Source organism: Danio rerio, chromosome 19 (genome assembly GCF_049306965.1).
Source record: "Danio rerio strain Tuebingen ecotype United States chromosome 19, GRCz12tu, whole genome shotgun sequence".
In the NCBI taxonomy this organism is placed as follows: domain Eukaryota; kingdom Metazoa; phylum Chordata; class Actinopteri; order Cypriniformes; family Danionidae; genus Danio; species Danio rerio.
Genome location: NC_133194.1, coordinates 3997838 through 4013842, shown reverse-complemented (window position 1 = coordinate 4013842; position 16005 = coordinate 3997838). Strand labels below are relative to the sequence as shown.

At 33.0% G+C, this 16005-nt stretch overlaps 1 long non-coding RNA gene across 1 annotated transcript in view; it reads left to right on the top strand.

Annotated features, from left to right (window-relative positions):
• Window positions 1–13065, top strand: part of LOC137488460 (uncharacterized) — a 70296-nt gene extending 57231 nt beyond the window's left edge. The window contains exon 3 of the long non-coding RNA XR_011007497.2: window positions 12977–13065. This is a non-coding gene — a long non-coding RNA (uncharacterized lncRNA). The remainder of the gene's footprint in view (window positions 1–12976) is intronic.
• The last annotated feature ends 2940 nt before the right edge of the window (window positions 13066–16005 follow it).

Genomic DNA, 16005 nt, shown 5'->3' with positions numbered 1-16005 from the left:
AACACTGATTCAGACTCCTAAACTCAAACAACTTGCAATCCAGTTTAAGCAACCCTGCAGTGAGTCATTCAATAAAGTCATTATTTTTAGTGCCTGCTTTCTATGTAATTTGGGCTTATTGTGGAAACACAAAAACATCAAAACCACAAAGTCCATAAAATATGTCATCTGAAGCCGTATATAAGGAGCAGACTGAAACTGTGCTTGTTATTCACTAAAATCCCCTTAGCTGAGCTCCATATCAGATAAGATAGAGTTAGTTTAGTCTTTGTGAAGAAGACTATGAAGTGTTTTCACAGGTGTGTGTGTGTGTGTGTGTTTGTTAGCTGAGTTTAACACACATTTAATGCATTCACTCAGCGTGTCATCATGATGGAAGTCAAACATACTGTACAGTGATCTAGAAAAGCAGAGTCACTCAAATACCATGACTCAAGATATCTGATAGTTTGTTCATTTGTAGGAGGTGTTTGGGTTTGTCTTGCAGTGATAGGAATCTGTCCGACTGAAGCATTAGTCTGGTGATGGTGTGTTTTAGGAGAGTTGTGTGTAGAAGTCCTGCAGTCCTAAAGCCCAGCAGGGGTGAGAGACACGGCCTGATAAGAAGATCCAGACATTGATAAATCCCCACTGACCTTGTTTATGGACAGCGGAAGTGCGTTACGGCTTTTCACACCGTCTGACAGGCTCCGGGTTTGAGCTTTATGATTCAGCGGACGAGCATGTACTTGAGTGTTTTTTCTAGTGCATTTTTAGCAAGGAAACAATGTTCATTGACAAAGCACAGACTGTCATATTCTAAATAAAAAATAATGTATATTTATGTAAATATTAACATTTAACTACAGTACAGTGTGTGTATATACAGTCGAAGTCAAAACTATTTACCCTTTTGTGAGTTTTTCTTTCTTTTAAAATTATTTCCCAGAAGATGTTTAACAAAGCAAGGAATTTTTCACAGTATTTAATTTTTTTTTTTCTGCTGAAGAAAGTTTTTTTTTTCCCGGCTAGAATAAAAACAGTTTTGGATAAATGAAAAAAAAAAAATTAAGGTAAAAATTATTAGCCCCATGTTTGTTTTCGATAGTCTACAGAACAAACCATCATTATACAATGACTTTCCTGATTACTCTAACTTGCCTAAGTGACCTACACTGTAAATTTTTTTTTAGCTATTTTATGTTTTTTTTCCGGCAGCTGGGGTGCCTGAAAAAAGTAAAATAACGGCCATTTAAATTACAGAAATTTACAGTAAAATAATAGTCATTAAATTACAGAAATTTACCGTAAACTCGCAGCTGTTAAATTACAGTTTACTGTAAAATAACAGCCATTAAATTACAGAAATTTACCGTAAAATAGCAGCTGTTAAATTACAGAAGTTTACTGTAAAATAACAGCCATTAAATTACAGAAATTTACCGTAAAATAGCAGCTGTTAAATTACAGAAATTTACTGTACAATAGCAGTCGTTAAATCACAGAAATTTACCGTACAATAGCTGCTGTTAAATTACAGAAATTTACTGTAAATTAGCAGCTATTAAATTACATAAATTTACTGTAAAATAGCAGCCATTAAATTACAGAAATTTACTGTAAAATAGCAGTCATTACATTACAGAAATTTACTGTAAAATAGCAGTCATTACATTACAGAAATTTACTGTAAATTAGCAGCTATTAAATTACAGAAATTTACTGTAAAATAGCAGCGGTTAATTTACAGAAATTTACTGTAAAATAGCAGCCGTTAAATTACAGAAATTTACTGTAAAATAGCAGTCATTACATTACAGAAATTTACTGTAAAATAGCAGTCATTACATTACAGAAATTTACTGTAAATTAGCAGCTATTAAATTACAGAAATTTACTGTAAAATAGCAGCCGTTAAATTACAGAAATTTACTGTAAAATAGCAGCCGTTAAATTACAGACATTTACTGTAAAATAGCAGCCGTTAAATTACAGAAATTTTCTTGTAAAATAGCAGTCATTACATTACAGAAATTTACTGTAAAATAGCAGCCGTTAAATTACAGAAATTTACCGTAAAATAGCAGTCATTACATTACAGAAATTTACTGTAAAATAGCAGCCATTAAATTACAGAAATTTACTGTAAAATAGCAGCTGTTAAATTACAGAAATTTACCGTAAAATAGCAGCCGTTAAATTACAGAAATTTACCGTAAAATAGCAGTCATTACATTACAGAAATTTACTGTAAAATAGCAGCCATTAAATTACAGAAATTCACTGTAAAATAGCAGCTGTTTAATTACAGAAATTTACTGTAAAATAGCAGCTGTTTAATTACAGAAATTTACCGTAAAATAGCAGCCGTTAAATTACAGAAATTTACCGTAAAATAGCAGCCATTAAATTAGAGAAATTTACCGTAAAATAACGTCCGTTAAATTAAACAACTGTACTGTAAAATAACAGACAATTGTTAATGTATATATATATATATAATGTCAGTTCTGTTTTGTATCTGCCACTATGCTGACACACAGGCATTTGTAGCTCCGCCCTTTTTAAAGCGACAGCCACCAAAACGGTACAATTAGGATCAAAGTCTAAAAGGAGCAGTTTCAAAGAGTTATAAAACATTATCTGTGTGGTATTTTGAGCTGAAACCTCACGCACACATCTCTAGGGACATCAGAGACTTATTTTACATCTTGTAAAAAGGCTCATAATCGGTCCTCTTTTAAGACAATTCAGTTCAGTTTAATTTTTTAGCTTTGGATGAACTGGCCCTTTAAATGGTCATGTCTTCTCAGTACTGAATGAATGTGTTTATTCAGTCCAGCTGTGATGTAGTACAGTGCAAAACAGAAAGCCATGAAAAAGTGTGACCAAAGGGATCGTGACTCATCATGAGCTCATCATTCTGTCATCAGTGATCTCAGTGTGAGAGTCATTTCTTTGTGGTCTATTTTATTTATTTCTTTTTAGACAGATGTGAGGAATATGCACTACGCTGGAAATTCTGCCGGAAATCGTTCTATTAAAGATCACAAGTAAAGCATGATGTTGGGTCAAACCCACAACATTCATGACATAATCCTGATGACAGAACCACAAGGTGTTTAACATTGAACTCATGTCTTTAATCAGACTAGTAATGACCACAAATACACACAAAACACTTTCTGCACACCATGTGATACCTGAATGAGTGTATATATTTGTTTGTTTATATGCATAAAATAAAAATCTATCTACACTGAAATTATATTATATTATATTATATTATATTATATTATATTATATTATATTATATTATATTATATTATTAATAAATAAAATCTGATATAATAAAATTTGTTTATTTATTATTATATTATATTTTAATTATTAATCAATAAAATTGAATATAAAAATATGTTTATTTATTATTATATTATATTATTAATAAAATATAATGTATTAAAAAAGTTATTTTTTAATTAATTATATTATATTATATTATATTATATTATATTATATTATATTAAATTATATTATATTATATTATATTATATTATATTATTAATAAATAAAATCTAATATATAAAAATGTGTTTATTTATTATTATATTATATATTATTAATTTAAATTTTATATAATAAATAATGTTTAATTATTATTGTTTTGTATTATATTATATTATATTTTATTATAGTATTAATAAATAAAATCTAATATATTAAAATGCATTTATTATTATTATTATTATTATTATATTATATTAATAGAATAAAATATATTTAAATATGTTTATTTATTATTATATTATATTATAATAAATGCATTAATTATAATAATATTATTTAGTATTTACTTGTTTTACTTTAGGTGCGCTCATATAAATGAAAAGACTTGTTAAATATCAGTGAGTTATTTAATATGTCTTACTTTTTTCAGAAGAGATCTCAACAACCTCAATCGTTGCTCACAGATAGCTGTAATAGAAGGTCAGAGATCTCAATATGAACTCAAATAAATCATTAAATAAATCACCAAATAGTTCCACAGTAATGTTACAGCTCTGTACTCTTTCTTTATGTCAACAGCTGTAAATGAAATCCATTTTATTTTATTTTTTTCCTAAACAAATAAGGTACTTGAATCATGAAAACAGAATCTACATTACATATTGGGATCAATTAAATCAAAGCTGTTGTGTTTCTCAAAAGCAAAAAGACAGATTTCTGGAGTGTTTTTGCATGACTCTGACATTTTACTTGTGTAAAGTTTCACTGCCTTATTTGTGGGTCAACCCATTGGTGGTTTTCTAGATTTCAGCAGATCCTCAGTGTGATCTCATGATACACGTGAAACACATGGCTCTGATGGAGAAACATTAAGACAGTGTTTACACTTTTTAACATAGATTATTTTTAACAGAACCTACTAAACAACACGACAACATCAGGAACAACCCCGACTCTAAAAATATTGTTTTCATATTTTATTTAAAAAATTGCTATGATTTAGCAAATTCTTCAACTTGTATCCAAAAGTAAAAGGAAATATTTCTATTTTTTTTCACATACAAAACTTCCATCAATCACTTAATCACTCTTATGTCAGCAAGGGAGTGTATCAATGACCATTTTGGCCAATCACAGACATTTCTGTTGAGCTCCTGAATGGCTATTCAGCTCATGACTTGCTCAATCATTGGCTGCAGCTCGTCATCACATCTGATCCCACGAAGTTGACTTGAGTACTAGAATGTTTAACATGCTATAGATATTGGATTTTCATCTGTGAGCTGATAATCTCCAAATAATCACAAAAACAATCCTTTATCCATCAATAACGTGTCCCTGTAAATGTTTCAGGAACAATAGTTGGCAGAATAATACTGCCACATGGTGTTTGTTTTACGCAAACTTAACCCTAACCTTAAACCGCAGGCAAACATATGCCGAGGCACATATTTGCAAGTTGGTATCTCTGCAGTCCAGAGACCTTCAAGTGGGGGTGACTTAAGCCACAAGTAGGTTAGGTTTAGGGTTGGTGTAGGTGTACATTACTAAAGCACAACCAGTTACTGTGAGGTTGGGTTTAGGTTTGGAGTAGGTGTAAGCCAGGAATGTCCAAACTCAGTCCTGGAGGGCCGGTGTCCTGCATAGTTTAGCTCCAACTTCCTTCAAGACACCTGCCTGGAAGTTTCTATACCCAAAAAGAGCTTGATTAGCTGGTTCAGGTGTGTTTAATTGGGGTTGGGATTAAAATATGCAGGACACCGGCTCTCCAGGATAGAGTTTGGGCACTCCTGGTGTTGGCATTCATGAAACCCAATAGATTGGACTCTGTAATGCAGAAGACAATAAATAAATGAAAACTCCAAGAGGTTTGTATAGCTCTAGTGCACTTGGAGTGCAGATCCCACCCACCTGGAGTTGACCAGCCTATTTGGTTCTGACTCTGGCCTCCATTTATACCAGGGGTCACCAAACTTGTTACTGGAGGGCAACAGAGGTGTCCTGCAGATTTAGGCTCCAACCCTAATCAAACACACCTGAACAAGCTAATCAAGGTCTTACTGGGTATACTTGAAACACCCAGGCAGGTGAGTTGAGGCAAGTAAGAGCTAAACTCTGCAGGGACACCAGCCCTCCTGGATCGAGATTAGTGACCCCTGATTTATACCATAAACTGTAAAAGATATAGACGTAGTATCCGTGACGCCACCCATAGGTTTCTGAAGAACCCAAAATGAGTTTCCAGTAGGCATGGCAAACCATCGCCATTTTGTTCGAACCTCACCGCACCGGCCCTGGGGTTACCAAATAAGGGCAAGGAGGCAGAGAGTGAGCGGAGCTTCAGACGCCTGGTAGCATTTTGCTTAGACTGGCTTTTCTCTGGGAGAAATGCTTAATCCGTCCTTATCTGCAACTCGTTTGTGTTTTGACCACATGTGCTTGGTTGTACACTATATCAATAAAGTGTTTAGACTTTTAAAAACACTGCTGTAACACATTAAGCCACTAAACATTGTTCTTGATGATGTTTTCTAAAGGAGGAAAATACGAATTACTCCCAAACACTTTAGGTATAGTCTGTGTTAGTAAATGTAAGGCGACTTATGAAAACCAGCATAACATTGTATGACAACTAGGGTTGGGCATCTAAGCTATAATGCCGATCCGATACGCATCTCGATACAAAGAATACGATCCGATATATTAGCGATACATTTGTGACATTGCGATGCAACACGATACGATTCACACCCATATCACAATACAATGCGATAATTCAGCACTAACTTATTAGATCAAGTTTATGAGATGATGTAAGAAAGGATGCTGTGCCATTGAATGAGTTTGATTATTTATTAACCAAGTAAAACCAAGACTTTTTTTACAAACTGGCTTTTCTCTCAGAGCCAGAGTGTCAGTTTACAGTAGAGGGGCATTTTAGAACATATAGCACATATTATTAAAGTATTTTCAAGATAAACAGAATGTATAAGTGCAATATATATTATAAATGTATATATTTGCACTCTTTCAACATAAAGGTTTACCATTGCACAACAAGAATTGTGATATAACTTTTCAACTATGAAAACAAGTTTTACAAAGATATATTGTGCCACTGAATATTCAAAACTTAAGGTGGTGAACTAGCAGTGTTATGCTGCTTTGAAACATCACTGTCACTGTAAACAACAGGCTAATAAAAATATAATTAAATAGAAATTAACAGGAGGAGATGTTTAAAACCTTCGTTCTCCGTGACACTAGGCTGAATATCTTTGCAGATGAACAATGCAATAGCATTCGTTATTGGCGTAGAGCGAGCAGAACTGTTGCGCATGGAGAAAACTTTCAATGCTTTTCTCACCACTTTTGGAGCTGGTAGCTACAGATGAAGCAGAGCAGGAAGCCGGGATGCAGGAACACTGGAAGATGCTTCCACAACAACACCGAGGCGCCGCTTCAAGTGAGATATCAGATTAGTCGTACTGCCCGTGTATTTTACAGATGCGCGGCACGTTTTGCAAATTGCATCTGTCCTGTCAAGTCGTCCATCCTTTTTGCAGAATCCATAATGTTGCCATACTTTAGATTTAAAACTCAGTGGGGACTAAAATGTTTGTTTTGCTTCTCGCGCTTTCTGAGGGCGCTCCACTAGCTTCATCCGCACACCTGATACACTGAGTTGTAGTGTAAGTGTACACATCTGCAAGTCCGTTGCTAATGCATACTTTATGTAGGTTGATTAAATAATGCGCCAAAAACAGGTTGACAACACTTATAATAAATAAAAAATACATTCTATATTAAAAATATAAGTTGTATCTTGAAAAAACCGATGCATCTCGATACATATCGATACATATCGGTTAATCTTCCCATCCCTAATGACAACATTTCAGATGACTGTTCTAGAGCTTACAACTAATCAATCTGTCAGATTCTGGAGTGCTTTAAAGGTCTACAAAAAATGATAATTGATCTTAAATAAAACAAAAATATATTTATAGAGATGGCATATAAGTATATAATTTCACTCACCTGGGAAACGGAGGCCACGTGAATGGTTTCTGAGCACAATTAAGTGCACACAGCATCCCATGTCATCTGATAATTGTAAGAAATATTTCCAAAAGGCAACTGACTGTGTAAAGTCACATAAAACAACATAAAAATACGATGTGTATGCCGAGTTCAGCAGCTAATCAGCCGGAGCTGAGGTGACGTGATGGCGACCAGCGAGACCTAGCTGTCACTCACGTGGCCACGCCCTTAATTATGCAGACCTATTAAAACCTAATATAAAGGAAACGGATGAGTTATAAAAAATTCACTCCCTCACAGTTGTCATGAAGGGTAATATTAGCTATATGAACCAAAATCGTTCTTTGTACCAGGCTGTAAACACCTTTCTTTCTGCTGTAAAGTTGGCCATTTTAATAGTGGCCTCAATAGATATTTGCTCTATGTGGAGACAGGCCTAGTGGAATTTCGATTAATTGCAGTTTCAGTTACTTCCTTATTTGCTTCACGAGGTTGCCGCTTGGTTTATACCCTTCTCCATATTTTCGGTTTCCCAAAAATGTCCGTCTAGACACATATTCCCAATGAGCCCACCAGCATTCAGATGACAGCATTCAACCTTATTTAAACATAGTCTGATAACAGAGAAAAAACAAATCTACCATGTATGAACACACCTTATCTGACCTGCTGGTGTGTGATTCAGTAAAGACATCTGTCCGTATTCTGAAGCCCAACAGGTTCTGTTCTTCTTGTGTGCAATGAATACTCCCCAATTTCACCCTCTAGTAAACAGAATCAGATGAGCCTTGCCTTTGAAAGCTGCCTGTGTGATTGTTCCTTCTTGATCTGGGCTGAGATGAGAAGAAGGTGAGCTGACGGTGTTTCGCTCAGGCGTGTCGCTCCTGTGAGATCTCCTCCGCACCTCCATCTGGAGGACACGCTCTGTGTTTGGGAAGCCAAGCATCACTGATACTGCTCATACTTACGGTTTGATCTTTAATATCCAGCTCCAACTTGTGATAGTCATGTCTGCAGTTTGGAAAAGTAGAGACATGGAGGGCTGTCAACCTGGTTCAGAGAAGACAGAAAAACGAGAGCTACACTGTAAAAAATATCTGTTAATGATCAGTTTCGGCAGTGTGTTGTGATTTGCAAGTGTGCAAGTGTTTTCTGTTTATTTACAGTTGTAAATTGCATTATGGGATGTTCATCTCGGCTCTGTCCACTTTTAATGTTGAAAATTCAACTCTACAGTTGAACAAATTGACTTTTTTTTTTTTCCTAAACATAACTTTAGTTTATTTCTAAACATAACTTTAGTTTTGGGTTAGGGTACTTGTTCTGTTTATTATTTTAATTGTTGTTTATTTATTTATTTATTTTATTATTTATTTATTTATTATTCATTGTTGTTGTTCTTATATAAACTTATTTTTTTGTATATTTTGTACACTTTAAATTTTTTTTATTCATTTTTATTTCTATTTTCATTTTTTAGGTTTAAGAAATTTTGTTTACAATTGTCTTTTTCAATTTTAAAGGTTTATTTATTTATCTTATTACATTTACATTTGGGGTAGGGTGCTTGTTTTGTTTATAAAAATCTAGTGTTATTTATTTATTTATTTATTCATTCATTCATTCATTCATTTTTTGTTGTTCTAATATGAAATTTAAAATATTTATAATATTACAAATAATGATTACAAAGATCAACATTATTAATAATAAGAACATTATTTAAATTATCACTGAAAACTGCAAAATTCAGAGTTGAATCAGTGGAGATAAATTTTTGTTTCAACCCATTTCTAAACATGATAGTTTTAATATTATTTAATAAATTTCCTATACCTGATTTTTTTATCTTTGCCATGATAAAAGCACATAATATTTGACTACATATTTTTCAAGATACTAGTATTCAGCTTAAAGTGACATTTAAAAGCTTAAAAATAGGGTAATTAAGCATGTCCTTGTATAACAGTGGTCTTTTCTGTAGAAGATTTGAAAAAGACAAATATAGCTTAAAAGGGCTAATAATATTGACCTTAAAATGTTATTTAAAAAAAAAATCAAAACTGCTTTTATTCTAGGCGAAATAAAACCAATAAAACTTATTCCAGAAGAAAAGAATATATAGGAAATACTGCGAAAATTTCCTTGCACTAGTAAACATCATTTGGCATATATTTGAAGAAGAAAGAAAAAAAATTCACAGGAGGGCGAATCATTGTGACTTCAACTGTATATATAGTAAATTCCATTTTAATGACATGATTCAGTAATTATAGGGCCCTAGTAAGCAAACACATCAAACGCAGGACGTCCCTCATGAGCTTTGATCGTTAATACCTGGTTTTTAAGATTTACTTCACACGGAGATCATTTCTTACCTTTTATATCAACAACGTAATGCAGGATAAGTTGGCAAAACCTCTGAAATCCGCCATAGTTGTGATGAAAACGCGCGCTGCATGTCTTCAGCATCATCCCTACTGAGTCATGTGTGATTGAACGAGGGGAATTTTTCCCTCTGAAAACTCGAACCCTCAGGCTTACACCTTCACGCTCTGACAGGAATATGATCGGCCTTGCTCAAACGCCGTGTGTCATTGTAATTAATGCCGATATTCCTGGAAGCGTTAGAAAAACGGCCTCTTTTTAACTCCAGGTTGCCTGAGGCGCATTGGAGATCATTGGTTTTTCTGCTTTTGATTGACAGCAGCTCTGTTTGATGTCACAGAGACTTTGTCAAATGGACAGATCGCTGTTGCTCACAAAGACGCTAAAGTCGCTTGTCCTTATGATCTGCATAATTATAAGCATCCATACCAGCAAACTGTAATTAAAGCTCGGCTGAGTCAGTTGGCATTTCTGTGTGGAGTTTGCATGTTCTTCCTGTGTTGCCGTTGGTTTCCTACGGGTGCTACGCTTTCCCCCACAGTCGAAACACATGCACTATAGGGGAATTGGATGAACTAAATTGGTCGTAGTGTGTGTGTGAATGGGTGCGTGTGGATGTTTCCCCATGATGGGTTGCAGCTGGAAGGGCTTCCGTGGAGTAAAACATATGCTGGATAAGTTGACGCTTCATTCCGCTGTGGCAACCCCTGATTAATAAAGGGATTAAGCAGAAAAAAAACGAATGAATTAATGACTCACTTTTGTGATAGTTTTTCATTATTACTTTTTTTATTCATTTTTGATGCTTTACTTTTTGAAAATATATTTATTTATTATTTTTTTACAATATGTTTTTAGGTTTTAAAAATTTAGTAGGGATTTTTTTATTTTTGAGGTTTATTATTATTATTATTATTATTATTATTATTACTCTAGAACTTTTGTTTTGGGTTAGGGTTTCTGTTTATTGTTATTTGTTTATTTATTTATTTATTTATTTATTTATTTGTTGTTGTTCAAAAATGACAAAAATATTTACTATGTTACAAATGGTTACTATTTCAAATAAAAGTTATTACAAAAAATCAACATTATTACAACATTTTAATATGATTTTTTATTTATTTACTGTTCAAATGACACTGAAAACTGCTAAATTCAGAATTGCACCACATGACTAAATGGCTCATTCAAATAGTAAACTGTTATTTAAAATTCCAATATTATAGAAAATAGGGTTTTTTTTATATTTCTGATCAAATAAAAATAAAAACAATATAAAAGACAAATCGTACGATTATACAATATTTTACTGCATTTTTATTTTAAAAATATTTAAAAATGTAAAAATTGTTTTATTTATAAAAAATATATATTTTTAAAGTTTTAGATTTTTCTTTTTTTTTTTAGCATTTTAAAGGTTTAATATTATTATTTTTTATTCAATTTAGCTTTTTAAATTTTTGTTTTTGGTTAAGGTACTTGTTTATTATTTAACAATATCTGTTTTTATTTCTGATCAATTAAATACAGCCTTTTGAAGTGCTCAAAACCTTTTTTGCTTATACTTTTAATACTGAATATACAGTACAAGTTATTACAAAGATCAACATTATTACAACAATATTAATACCAGTACCATTTTTTATTTATTTAAATGCTCACGACACTGAAAATTGCTACATTTTGAACTGAAACATGACTAAATCACATTTTCAATTTATTGTCATTTTACAAAAACAACTGTTATTTTCTTAAATAAAAAACTGTAATAACATTTACCAATATTGGTGTTTTTTTTAGTTCTCATTCATTCATTCTAATCTGCTTTTCCGGGGCTGGGTCGCTGGTGCAGCAGTCTTAAGAGAGAACCCCAGACTTCCCTCTCCTCAGACACTTCCTCCAGCTCCTCCGGGGTTCCCGAGGTGTTTCCAGGCCAGCCAAGAGTCCCTCCAGCGTGTCCTGGGTCTTCCCCGAGGCCTCCTCCCAGTGGAACATGCCTGGAACACCTCCCTAGGTAGGCGTCCGCAGGAGGCATCCGAAACAGATACCTGAGCCACCTCAGCTGACTTCTCTCAATGTGAAGGAGCCGCCACTCTACTCCAAGCTCCTCCCAGGTGTCAGAGCTCCTTATCCTATCTATAAGTGTGTGCCCTGCAACCCTGCGAAGGAAACTCATTTCGGCCACTTGTATTCGAGATCTTGTCCTTTCGGTCATGACCCAAATCTCATGACCACAGGTGAGAGTAGAAACATAGTTTGACCGGTAAATCAAGAGCTTTGCCTTTCGGCTCAGCTCCTTCTTCACCACAACGGACCGGTATTTGACCGCATTACTGCTGCCGTTGCACCGATCCGCCTGTTAATCTCATGTTCCATCCTTCCCTCACTCGTGAACAAAACCCCAAGATACTTGAACTCCTCCACCTGGGGTAAGGACTTTCCTCCAACATGAGGATGGCAAACCACCTTTTTCCGGTGGAGCACCATGACCTCGGACTATGATCAAATAAATGCAGAATGTACATGCTTTTAGCAGTTAACATCTGAATAAACAACAGTTTTAAATTGCAAAGTGCTCAAAACCTTTTTTTTTTTTTTTGCTTATACTTTTAATAAGTACAAGTTCCTGTTGGAGAAACGGGATGTAATAAAGCATGCTTTCCGTAAGTGTGTGATTTGATACGTTCCCTGATGTCAGATGAGAAAGTCCCAGAGTCAGAACAGATTCAAGTGTAAAGGAGTAATCTGTGAAAATCAGACTGAAAGTTGCGAGGCTTTGGTTTCCGCAGCTCCAGGGATGTGTTTAATTTCTCCGGCAGGTTCAGGCAGGTCTTTCACAGGTGTCTGAACTGCAACCAAATTCATCTGGAATGATCCTACAACTGATTAGCCAGCAGGTCAAACGCAGTTGCAGCTTTAAAGTCCCACATCAGTGGCCTGTTAAAGAGCCTCAGGAGAGTCCTGAATGTGAACCCGCAGCGAGTAAAGCATGTTGTGTTTGAACTTTTCTGAATACACTTTTGAGTTTTGCCTTTATCTTTCTTTACCACAGAACAACTGCAGTGTTAAGAAAAGCTCTGGAGGAATCGCTTTGAAGTCGAAAACAGAAAAGGTGAGGCTGTCAGACAGCAGAATGACACAAAAGCATTATTAAAGCATGGTGAAAATAATACACTTTGAGTTTTTAAAGACATTTCAGAGATTGATTATGATGCTGTTTGGCTGTTTACATCAAGTTGGTTTTAGTATACTTTGCTGCTTTTTACATACATTTTTTTAAGTATTTAATTTTATATAGTAATAACAATTTATTACTGTTGTTGTTGTTGTAGTTTTTAATTATGAAATTTTAATTATTTAAAAAAATGCTATTAATTTATCAAATTTAAAATAATAATAATAATTATTATTATTGATATTATTATTATTATTATTATTAATATTATTATTAAAACAATTAATACTTATTGTGTTCTTTTTGCTAAATGTTATTAATTAATCAAATTTATTGTTATTATTATTTATTATTGTTATTGTTACTATTATTAATAAAATAATTAATTATTTAGTAATACTAATTGTTTTTACAAAATGTAATTTATTTATGCATTTTTTATAATAATAATTATTTATTATTGATATTATTTTTATTTTGAATTTTATTAATAATAAAACAATTAATGATTATGTATTATTTTTACAAAATGTCATTCATTTATCAATTGTATTATTATTATCATTATTATTTATTACTGGTATTGTTGTTATTATTATTAATAAAATAATTAATTATTTAGTTATATTATTTATTTTTACAAAATGTAATTATCTATCAATTGTATAATGCTAATACTAATAATTATTATTATTGATTATTATTATTATTATTATTATTATTTTTAATATTAGTATTCTTAATAAAACAAAAATAATTGTGTATTATTTTTATGAAATGTTATTAATTTATCAATTTTATTATTATTGTGATTATTATTATTTATTACTTTTATTAATATTATTGTTGTTATAATTAATAAAATAATTAATTATTTGGTATTAATAATTTTTTACAAAATGCTATTGATTTAACAATTTTACAATAAAAATAATAATAATAATAATGTATTATTATTAATAATACATTTAATAATTATTTTGTATTTATCAATTTTATTATTATAGTAATTATTTTAATTATTATTATTTATATTAATTATTATTATTATTTTTACAAAATTTTATTAATTCATTAATATTTTTATTATTATTATTATTATTATTATTATTATTATTATTACTTATACTACTATTATTATAACAATTAATAATTATTTTGTATTTATAATTATTTTTACTTTTTTATTTAGCAATTTTGTTTTAATAAAATTAATATTTATTGAATGCTTGATTCTGATTGGCCGATGATCATTCTAAAATGTGCAATAATTTTCTAAAAATTATTATTACCCGAGCTGTATCGGCTTTGTGTTGTGGCTGCATTACTACCTCAAAAGTTTATTATTTTTAATAATTCAATGGCCCATCATCAACTATTCCTTACATCCTTTTTAAACTTATTTTAAGATTAGAGTACACAAAAGAGTAAAAAAAAAAATCACGATTTGCATTTTGAATTAGTAAGCCTTTCAGTTAGTTATCTTACTACTACTAATAATAATACATAAACACAGCATGTAACACAGTCCCCTTAATTGAGAATCAAAGCACACTGAGCCAAAGTTTATGACAAAGAACCAGCAGCCAAAAAAAAGAAAAGAAAAGTAATGAAAGGGCAGGTCAGTGGAGATGAATAGGTTTGGTGTCGTGTTGCGTTTGTTCTGTGGGTTTGTGTTTGTGACACAGGCTGAGACTCGAGCGTTCAGTGAATCAGGTCAAACTCTGACTGCTGGCATGTTCAGATGAGCTGCTCAAGACCTGAGTCACCTGAAGACAACAATCTGAGAATATACTGAACAAAGAGTAGTGTGAAGAGAAGACGAATGAATATTACACTCCTCCAGGAATGTCACTCCCTTAGATTCTGCTACTCACTAACAACAGCCCACTCACACGTGCAGATTTACACACCACTTAGAGATGGATGGATTGATGGATGGATGAATGGATGAATGGACAAAAAGGTTCATAGATGGATGGATTGGTGGATTGAAAGATGGGTAGATTTGGGTGGGTGAATGAAAAGATGGATATATGGATTGATAATAGATGGATGGATGAATGGATTGAAGGATGGGTATATTTGGGTGGGTGGATGGATAGATGGATATATGGACGGATAATGGATGGATTGAAGGATTTATGCATGGGCAAAAAGATTGACAGATGGATGGATGAATTGATGGAGGGATGGATGAATTAAAAGCTGGGTAGATTTGGGTGAGTGGATGGATAGATGGATATATGAATGGATGGATGAATGGATGGATGGGTGGAAGGATGAAAGGATGGATGGATGGGAAAAACTGTTGTCGGATGGATTGAAGGATGGGTAGATTTGGGTGGGTGGATGATAGACGGACATATGGACGGATAATGGATGGATTGATTGATGGATGGATGCATGGGTAAAAAGATTGACAGATGTATGGATGGATTGTTGGAGGGATGGATGGATTGAAAGATGAGTAGATTCGAGTGGGTAAATGGATAGATGGATGGATGCAAGGATGGTTGGATGGGCAAAATGGCTGACGGATAGATGAATGGATGGATGGATTGGTGGATTTGGTTGGGTGGATGGATAGATGGATATATGGACGGATGATGGATGGATGGATGAGCAAAACGGTTGGCGGATGGATGATGGACGGATTAATGGATGGGTAGATTTGGGTGGGTGGATGGACAGACGGATATATGGACGGATAAAAGATGGATGGATGGATGAATGGATAGATGGATGGATAGATAGATGAGTAGATTTGGGTAGATGGATAGATGGATATATGCACGGTTGATTAATGGATGAATGGATGGATGGATGGGCAAAACAATTGACGAATGGATGGATGGATAGATAAGTAGATTTGGGTAGGTGGATAGATGGATATATGCACAGTT